Raw genomic sequence first — 11101 nt, 5'->3', positions numbered from 1 at the left:
TCTTCCACCATTCCCATGTTCCCCAGCCCTTTTCCTTTCGGCCCAAAGTTTTTGGCGTAGCAAAGACAAAGAAAGAGGGAAGAAACCAACTAAGAAATAATGAAACACCGAAAGAGTACTGAGTTCCTAGTGCCTGAGAGTCATTGATTTTCTAGCAGTGGAGGCTCCCCGGAGTAGGAAGGGGGGGACCATCATCCTCAGTGAGTAGTGAAACAAAGTTATTTTTAGATAAATCTATACTAAAATATATTCACATCACCAAATAATTGATTAATTGCAAGGAAGGGCTGCAGTAACCTCAACAGCACACTGTATGGTAGCGCTGTGGTGTAGCCGGAGGACCGCTAGTTCCCGTCGTCCTCTGGGTACATTGACTTTAATACAAAACCAAGGAGGCTCATGGTTCTCAACCCCTTCCATGGACATTCACAGTAATTATAACAACTTCTGGAGGACGTCCTCCAACCTATCAGAGCTCTTGCAGCATGAACTGACTTGTTGTCCACCCAGTCAAAGGATCAGAGAATGAATCTAGTACTGAAAGCATAAGCTACAGAGTAGTTTACTCGGAGAAAGACGATAGTTGAACAGTTTTGAACAAATGTATTTAAAAATTAAGAAGCATGAGAGAGCTATATTTGGTTGTATTTTTTTCACTTAGCTAGCGGATGCAGCTAGCTATTTTAGCCTACTCAAACACCCGGCTCAAACAGAGGGATGCTATGTTAGTTACCTAGCTATGGCTATCCAACACTGGAACTCTTCCAAGTTAAGGTAAGCTTAATTTATTTCCCCCGGTGTAACTGCTTAACGGCTTGCTGTACACTGTACTGCATGATTGGAGCAGGTTTACTAATGTGTTAATCAACATATCTACTAGAACTATGACATTAATATGGCGACAACAATATAGGCTGTGGTTAGCGGTTATCATATGAAGGTGTGGCTTGGAAAGTTTTTTTTCGCATGGTCACTGATGGTTTGTGCACTGAAGTCCACAAGCGAAGGGAAAAGGTGAGAGGAGGAGAGCGCGTAGATGCAAGAAGGAATTACAACAAGCAAAGTGATCATGCTGTTTGTATGTGGCTTCTATGAAAGTGAGCTGTGTTTACGTTTGATCAGGGTGTATTCATTCCACTGACTGTTTCTTAAACGGAAGTAAATGGAACGAAACATGGATGAAAATACCTGAATTTGTCCAATAGAAATTATCATTTGCAACTGTTGGACTAACGTTTACTCCCTAGATCAGCTAGATGCAAGGCAGTATTGAATGTGTCACTGTCTGTCACCTTGATTACTCAAAATTCTTTAAGTTGTCAAACCTTTCATTCAAAGGCTAGGTTATAACAACTTCATGATGGGTATAGGGAAAATGTGAGTATCATGTAGTAGCCTTTCAGCTGTCCCTGGTCAGTCTATTTCTGAAGACTACAGTCTGGAGAGGTTGTTTAGGACCAGTGGTGTAAAAACACTTTAAAATACTATTTGTAGTTTTTTGGGGTATCTGTACTTTACTATTTATATTTTTGACTACTTTTACTCCACTACATTCCTAAAGATTTTTTAAATACTTTTTACATAAATTGTCTAAATCACACTTATCGGCAGAAAATCACTGGTCATCCGTACTGCCTCTGATCTGGTGGACTCACTTAATCCATACATTAAAAAAAAACAAGAAAATGTTGTCTGGTTTGCCTCATTCTAAATTGTAACAATATATTTTATTTTTTATTTTAATCTTTATTTAACTAGGCAAGTCAGTTAAGAACAAATTCTTATTTACAATGACTGCCTACACCGGCCAAACCCGGACGACTCTGGGCCAATTGTGCGCTGCCCTATGGGACTCCCAATCGTGGTCGGTTGTGATACAGCCTGGATTCGAACTTCACCTAAAACCCTCACAAACTTTTACAGATGCACAATTGAAAGCGGCAGGGTAGCCTAGTGGTTAGAGTGTTGTACTAGTAACCGAAAGGTTGCAAGTTCAAATCCCAGAGCTGACAAGGTACAAATCTGTCGTTCTGCCCCTGAACAGGCAGTTAACCCACTGTTCCTAGGCCGTCATTGAAAATAAGAATTTGTTCTTAACTGACTTGCCTAGTAAAATAAAGGTAAAATAACAAAATAAAAAAAATAAAAGCATCATGTCGTGCTATATCACAGCCTGGTACGGCAACTACACCGCACCGCCCACAACTGCAAGGCTCCCCAGAGGGTGGCGTGATCTGCACAACGTATCACCGGAAGCAAACTACCTGCCCGCCAGGACACCTACAGAGCTGCATCAACACTGATGTCATCAGAGCGCGACGTATGTTTGTTTGAACCCTGTCGAACAGTGGAACCTGAACTAAAGACCTCTGTTTAAAAGCTGACAGTGTTTTTATATACTTTTATTTTGAATCCTACGGCTTGGTTGGGCTAAATTGCTGTGAGCGCTACTATCTGTCTCGGGATCCTGCCAGATTCCGTATAGGGGGAGAGATGTGAAAGCCCAGATAGCCTAGCTGGCTCAGCGGTCTCAAATGGAGGCAGCTATTGAACGTTTCCAATGTTGTAGAAGCTGCGTTTACTTTGCTTTGCTCCGGGACAATGTGGACTGCGTTGACTTTCAGTGTTGCAATTGCTTGCTTGAGGAGGACTACAGGAGTGAAGTAGCTACTCTTAGCAAGCAAGTAGCAAACTTTGTATTTTTCTTCCACCGCAGTAGCCGGATGCGGCTCTGGTCTGGTGGAACTTTTGCCGCTGTGTCGGCTCTCCACAGCTCACTGGCCGGTGCTAGGCAGGGTTCCATCCCCGACGGGGTCTCCCCCTTCCGTGGAGAATGGAGCTGATCTCGACCCAACCAACCAGCCATGGGGGTACGTCCACTCTCCGTGGAAGTCAGGGAAGGCGTCCTCTGGCAATGGGGGTCTCCATGGAGATGTTGAGCCCGGAACTGAAACAGACCAGAAACAGCTTTGTCGCCCTGGATCCAGAGGTTCCAGCGCCTTCGTCCGTGGTGGCTTCCCAATCAAGATCAGATCCGGAGGTACCTGCGTCTTCATCCTCTGCTCGGTCTCATTCTCCGGTGGCTTCTACCTACCTCGGGTTCAGATCCTCGGAGCTCCCAGCCTCACCAGTCCGTGAGGATGCCTGAGAGACCGGCCCATTCAACATCACCAGCTGTCATCATAGGAAGCTCTATGGTGAGAAACATCTAGGTCCCCAAGGCAAAAACCCTGTGCTTACCCAGGAGCATAGGGCATAACAAGGCTGCTTCCGACTGTTCTACCACAGATGCCGGGAGCTGACACTAGTAGTAGTCCATGTGGGGTCAAACGACATCAGGAGGGCTAGCTTGGAACATTTGAAAATGGATTTTAAAGAACTGATTTTAGCATTAAGACTCCAAAAAACAGCCAATAATTTCAGGTCCAGTACCATTGTTGGGCCGCAGGTGTGAAAGATTCAGCAGACTGCTGGCATTACACATCTGACTAAAATACTACTGTAGCTCTGCTGGAGTCACTTTTATTGATACATTTGACACCTTTTGGAAACAGAAGATGCTCTACAGGAATGACTGAGTCCATCCAAATCATCTTGGTTCCTGGACTCTGTCCACGCATTTCAAGGCTGGGTTGAAACAATGACTGGTAAATGATCCAAGACCAGCTCAGTTAATTCCTACCATTGTGACAATGAGTCATCATAAGGATGCATCAAATGTACATTATCTTAGGGGCATTGGCAAACACAATGTAAGTAATTTAATTTATGTACCCCTAATTGCACCGAATACATCTGTTTATCCTACAGCTATTGTAAGCAGTAATCATGAGTCTATAAACCAGAGTTACACTGTTAGCACTGAGGTGGTGTGCAATAGTAGGAAGACCACTTAGTGCAGGTTGAGCTGCACTATCAGCTCCAATGTAAATAACATGATTAATTCTACCTCTAAGCTTCCCGGTAAAGCATTAAAAACTTACTGATGACAGCAACAAACGCTGACGCTACACATCCAAATTATGAATTCCGTAAAGTGAGTGTGGAAGAGGTGAAAAAATTGTCTATCAACAATGACAGCACTGGGGTCTGACAATCTAGATGAAAAATTACTGAGGATAATAGCAGACGATATTGCCACTCCTATTTGTCATATTCTCAATTTAAGCCTACTAGAGAGCGTGTGCCCTCAGGCCTGGAGGGAAGCTAAAGTCATTCCGCTACCCAAGAGATTCCAAGATGGCGTAGCAGTGAAGATGTGTTTTGTTTGTCTCGTGTACTTTTGTATTTTTCGTATGTTTTGTATGTATATTTCAACTTTATTTTCAATCACTTTTCGATTTTTAATTCGATTATACCTTCCGGTAACCTGCTTCACCCAATGTGATACGGTATCGCAATTATTTTTAATTTTTTAATTTTAGAACACATTCAAGAACCTCCAGAAGCTAACCAGCTAATTAGCTACAAGCTTATTTAGTCATTGTTAGCCACTGCTAGCGGCTTTTACCTTCTGCACAGATACCAGCCCTGTTCTTAGCCTGGATAATACTCGCCAGTCTACCAGTATCGGACTGTCTCTCCACAACAACGCCGGATTCCTGCCGTAATCCCTGGACCACTACTTCTGATCTTCACAGCTAGCTTGCAGCTAGCTAGCTCACTCACCGTGTCATCCAGTACTGAAGCTATCCCTGAGGCCCACCTCCCGGCCTACTCAGCTGTTCTCCCGAACCCCACTCATAGAGCCCAATACTCCACCGGATCCTTGCTGTAAACTCTGGACCTTGGCACCGGTTCACCGCTGCTACCGATTGGCTATAGTGGCTAACCCCACTGCCACGAAGCTAGCACCAGTTAGCTGTGAGCCAGGCGCATCTCCCGGCTAGCAAACTAAATTCTACAATACCTCTTTCGCCATCTGGCTTGGATTCTCTGTCGACACGGCCCCCCCACCGCACCACCACGACTGGTCTGCCGACGAATACTCCATCCGCTGTGCCTTCAACCGGCCTCTGTCGGAGGGCTACTAACTTTAAACGCTGTGTCACCCGAGTGCTAGCGTAGTGGCGGCTTCCCTGTTCCATCTACTGCTGCCCTCTGGACACTATGATCACTTGGCTACATAGCTGATGCCTGCTGGACTGTCCATTAATCACGGTACTCCATTCTGTTTATAATTTTTTTTAATCTGTCGGCCCCAGCCGCAAACTCAGATTCTGTGTAGTTAATCCGACCCTCTCTGCCTAGTCATCGCCATTTTACCTGCTGTTGTTGTGTTAGCTGATTAGCTGTTGTTGTCTCACCTTGTTTTAGCTAGCTCTCCCAATCAACACCTGCGATTACTTTATGCCTTGTATACTGTTCCGGTTAGTTATCATTGTTTTAGTTTACAATGGAGCCTCTAGTTCCACTCTTCATACCTCTGATACCTCCTTTGTACCACCTCCCACACATGCGGTAACCTCACCCATTACAACCAGCATGTCCAGAGATACAACCTCTCTTATCACCCAGTGCCTGGGCTTACTTCCGCTGTACCCGCACCCCACCATACCCCTGTCTGCGCATTATGCCCTGAATATATTCTACCATGCCCAGAAATCTGCTACTTTTATTCTTTGTCCCCAACGCTCTAGGCGACCAGTTTTGATAGCCTTTAGCCGCACCCTCATACTACTCCTCCTTTGTACCGCAGGTGATGTGGAGGTAAACCCAGGCCCTGCATGTCCCCAGGCACCCTCATTTGTTGACTTCTGTGATCGAAAAAGCCTTGGTTTCATGCATGTCAACATCAGAAGCCTCCTCCCTAAGTTTGTTTTACTCACTGCTCTAGCACACTCTGCTAACCCTGATGTCCTTGCTGTGTCTGAATCCTGGCTCAGGAAGGCCACCAAAAATTCAGAGATTTCCATACCCAACTATAACATCTTCCGTCAAGATAGAACTGCCAAAGGGGGAGGAGTTGCAGTCTACTGCAGAGGTAGCCTGCAAAGTAATGTCATACTTTCCAGGTCCATATCCAAACAGTTCGAACTACTAATTTGAAAAATGACACTCTCCAGAAATAAGTCTCACTGTTTCCGCCTGCTTACCGGCCCCCCCCTCCCTCAGCTCCCAGCTGTGCCCTGGACATCATTTGTGAATTGATCGCCCCCCATCTAATTTCAGAGTTTGTTCTGTTAGGTGACCTAAACTGGGATATGCTTAACACCCCGGCAGTCCTACCATCTAAGCTAGATGCCCTCAATCTCACACAAATCATCAAGGAACCCACCAGGTACAACCCTAAATCTGTAAACGAGGGCACCCTCATAGACGTTATCCTGACAAACTGGCCCTCCAAATACACCTCCGCTGTCTTCAATCAGGATCTCAGCGATCACTGCCTCATTGCCTGTATCCGCTACGGGTCCGCAGTCAAACGACCACCCCTCATCACTGTCAAATGCTCCCTAAAACACTTCTGCGAGGAGGCCTTTCTAATCAACCTGGCCCGGGTATGCTGGAAGGATATTGACCTCATCCCGTCAGTTGAGGATGCCTGGTCATTCTTTAAAAGTAACTTCCTCACCATCTTAGATAAGCGTGCTCCGTTCAAAAAATGCAGAACTAAGAACAGATATAGCCCTTGGTTCACTCCACACTTGACTGCCCTCGACCAGCACAAAAACATCCTGTGGCGGACTGCAATAGCATCAAATAGTCCCCGCGATATGCAACTGTTCAGGGAAGTCAGTAGAGCAAAGGCCAGCTTTTTCAAGCAGAAATTTGCAGCCTGTAGCACAAACTCAAAAAGGTTCTGGGACACTGTAAAGTCCATGGAGAACAAGAGCACCTCCTCCCAGCTGCCCACTCGACTGAGGCTAGGTAACACGGCCACCACCAATAAATCCATGATAATCGAAAACTTCAACAAGCATTTCTCAACGGCTGGCATTGCCTTCCTCCTGGCTACTCCAACCTCGGCCAACAGCTCCGCCCACCCCCCCGCAGCTACTCACTCAAGCCTCCCCAGCTTCTCCTTTACCCAAATCCAGATAGCAGATGTTCTGAAAGAGCTGCAAAACCTGGACCCGTACAAATCAGCTGGTCTTGACAATCTGGACCCTCTATTTCTGAAACTATCCTCCGCCATTGTCGCAACCCCTATTACCAGCCTGTTCAACCTCTCTTTCATATTGTCTGAGATCCCCAAGGATTGGAAAGCTGCCACAGTCACCCCCCTCTTCAAAGGGGGAGACACCCTGGACCCAAACTGTTACAGACCTACAGTGGGGCAAAAAAGTATTTAGTCAGCCACCAATTGTGCAAGTTCTCCCACTTAAAAAGCTGAGAGAGGCCTGTAATTTTCATCATAGGTACACTTCAACTATGACAGACAAAATGAGAAAAGAAATCCAGAAAATCACATGGTAGGATTTTTTATTAATTTATTTGCAAATTATGGTGGAAAATGACTATTTGGTCACCAACAAACAAGCAAGATTTCTGGCTCTCACAGACCTGTAACTTCTTCTTTAAGAGGCTCCTCTGTCCTCCACTCGTTACCTGTATTAATGCCACCTGTTTGAACTTGTTATCAGTATAAAAGACACCTGTCCACAACCTCAGTCACACTCCAAACTCCACTATGGCCAAGACCAAAGAGCTGTCAAAGGACACCAGAAACAAAATTGTAGACCTGCACCAGGCTGGGAAGACTGAATCTGCAATAGGTAAGCAGCTTGGTTTGAAGAAATCAACTGTGGGAGCAATTATTAGGAAATGGAAGACATGCAAGACCACTGATAATCTCCCTCGATCTGGGGATCCATGCAAGATCTCACCCCGTGGGGTCAAAATGATCACAAGAACGGTGAGCAAAAATCCCAGAACCACACGGGGGGACCTAGTGAATGACCTGCAGAGAGCTGGGACCAAAGTAACAAAGCCTACCATCAGTAACACACTACGCCGCCAGGGACTCAAATCCTGCAGTGCCAGACGTGTCCCCCTGCTTAAGCCAGTACATGTCCAGGCCCGTCTGAAGTTTGCTAGATGGCATTTGGATGATCCAGAAGAAGATTGGGAGAATGTCATGGTCAGATGAAACTAAAATAGAATGCTGAGTTGCATCCCAAGAACACCATACCTACTGTGAAGCATGGTGGTGGAAACATCATGCTTTGGGGGTGTTTTTCTGCAAAGGGACCAGGACGACTGATCCGTGTAAATAATGAATGGGGCCATGTATCGTGAGATTTTGAGTGAAAACCTCCTTCCATCAGCAAGGGCATTGAAGATGAAACGTGGCTGGGTCTTTCAGCATGACAATGATTCCAAACACAACGCCCGGGCAACGAAGGACTGGCTTCGTAAGAAGCATTTCAAGGTCCTGGAGTGGCCTAGCCAGTCTCCAGATCTCAACCCCATAGAACATCTTTGGGGGAAGTTGAAAGTCCGTGTTGCCCAGCAACAGCCCCAAAACATCACTGCTCTAGAGGAGATCTGCATGGAGGAATGGGCCAAAATACCAGCAACAGTGTGTGGAAAACCTTGTGAAGACTTACAGAAAACGTTTGGCCTCTGTCATTGCCAACAAAGGGTATTTAACAAAGTATTGAGATAAACTTTTGTTATTGACCAAATACTTATTTTACACCATAATTAGCAAATAAATTCATTAAAAATCCTCCCATGTGATTTTCTGGATTTGCTTTCTAATTTTGTCTGTCATAGTTGAAGTGTACCTATGATGAAAATTACAGGCCTCTCTCATCTTTTTAAGTGGGAGAACTTGCACAATTGGTGGCTGACTAAATACTTTTTTGCCCCACTGTATATCCATCCTGCCCTGCCTATCTAAGGTCTTCGAAAGCCAAGTCAACAAACAGATCACTGACCATCTCGAATCCCACCGTACCTTCTCCACTGTGCAATTAGGTTTCCGAGCCGGTCACGGGTGCACCTCAGCCACGCTCATTGTACTAAACGATATCATAACCGCCATCGATAAAAGACAGTACTGTGCAGCCGTCTTCATCGACCTGGCCAAGGCTTTCGACTCTGTCAATCACCATATTCTTATCGACAGACTCAGTAGCCTCGGTTTTTCTAATGACTGCCTTGCCTGGTTCACCAACTACTTTGCAGACAGAGTTCAGTGTGTCAAATCGGAGGGCATGTTGTCCGGTCCTCTGGCAGTCTCTATGGGGGTGCCACAGGGTTCAATTCTCGGGCCGACTCTTTTCTCTGTATATATCAATGATGTTGCTCTTGCTGCGGGCGATTCCCTGATCCACCTCCTACGCAGACGACTCCATTCTGTATACTTCTGGTCCTTCCTTGGACACTGTGCTATCTAACCTCCAAACGAGCTTCAATGCCATACAACACTCCTTCCGTGGTCTCCAACTGCTTTTAAACGCTAGTAAAACCAAATGCATGCTTTTCAACCGTTCGCGTGCACCCGCACGCCCAACTAGCATCACCAGCCTGGATGGTTCCGACGTAGAATATGTGGACATCTATAAGTACCTAGGTGTCGGCTAGACTGTAAACTCTCCTTCCAGACTCATATCAAACATCTCCAATCTAAAATCAAATCTAGAGTCGGCTTTCTATTCCGCAACATAGCCTCCTTCACTCACAATGCCAAACTTACCCTAGTAAAACTGACTATCCTACCGATCCACGACTTCGGCGCTGTCATCTACAAAATAGCTTCCAATACTCTACTCAGCAAACTGGATGCAGTTTATCACAGTGCCATCTGTTTTGTTACTAAAACACCTTATACCACCCACCACTGCGACCTGTATGCTCTAGTCGGCTGGCCCTCGCTAAATATTCGTCGCCAAACCCACTGGCTCCAGGTCATCTACAAGTCCATGCTATGTAAAGCTCCGCCTTATCTCAGTTCACTGGTCACGATGGCAACACCCACCCGTAGCACGCGCTCCAGCAGGTGTATCTCACTGATCATCCCTAAAGCCAACACCTCATTTTGCTGCCTTTCCTTCCAGTTCTCTGCTGCCTGTGACTGGAACGAATTGCAAAAATCACTGAAGTTGGAGACTTACCTCCCTCACCAACTTTAAACATCTGCTATCTGAGCAGCTAACCGATCGCTGCAGCTGTACATAGTCCATCGGTAAATAGCCCACCCATTTTACCTACCTCATTCCCATACTGTTTTTATTTATTTACTTTTCTGCTCTTTTGCACACCAGTATCTCTACCTGCACATGACCATCTGATCATTTATCACTCCAGTGTTAATCTGCTAAATTGTAATTATTCGCCTACCTCCTCATGCCTTTTGCACACAATGTATATAGACTCTAATTATTTTTTTCCTACTGTGTTATTGACTTGTTAATTGTTTACTGTGTAACTCTGTGTTGTCTGTTCACACTGCTATGCTTTATCTTGGCCAGGTCGCAGTTGTAAATGAGAACTTGTTCTCAACTAGCCTACCTGGTTAAATAAAGGTGAAAAAAGAAAATGGTAAAGCCCCCTTAACTGGCTCAAATAGCTGACCAATCAGCCTGTTACCAACCCTTAGTAAACTTCTGGAAAAAATTGTTTGACCAGATACAATGCCACTTTACAGTAAACAAATTGACAACAGAATTTCAGCATACTTATAGGGAAGGACACTCAACAAGCACAGCACTTACACACATTACTGATTGCTGAGAGAAATTGATAAAATTATTGGGTGCTGGCTTGTTAGACTTCAGTGCAGCTTTAGACATTATTGATCATAGTCTGCTGCTGGAAACATGTATGTGTTATGGCTTTACACTCCCTGCTATAATGTGGATAAAGAGTTAGACAAGTAGCAGAACACAGAGGGTGTTCTTTAATGGAAGCCTATCAAATATAATCCAGTTAGAATCAGGAATTCCCCAGGGTAGCTGTTTAGGCCCCTTGCTTTTATTATTTGTTTTACTAACAACATGCCACTGAATTTGAATAAAGCCAGAGTTTCTATGTATGTGGATGACTCAACACTATACATGTCAGCTACTACAGCAACTGAAATGACTGCAACACTCAACAAAGAGCTGCAACACTCAACAAAGAGCTGCAACACTCAACAAAGAGCTGCAGT

Source organism: Oncorhynchus tshawytscha, linkage group LG04 (assembly GCF_018296145.1).
Source record: "Oncorhynchus tshawytscha isolate Ot180627B linkage group LG04, Otsh_v2.0, whole genome shotgun sequence".
Classification (NCBI taxonomy): domain Eukaryota; kingdom Metazoa; phylum Chordata; class Actinopteri; order Salmoniformes; family Salmonidae; genus Oncorhynchus; species Oncorhynchus tshawytscha.
This window is presented reverse-complemented; position numbering follows the sequence as displayed.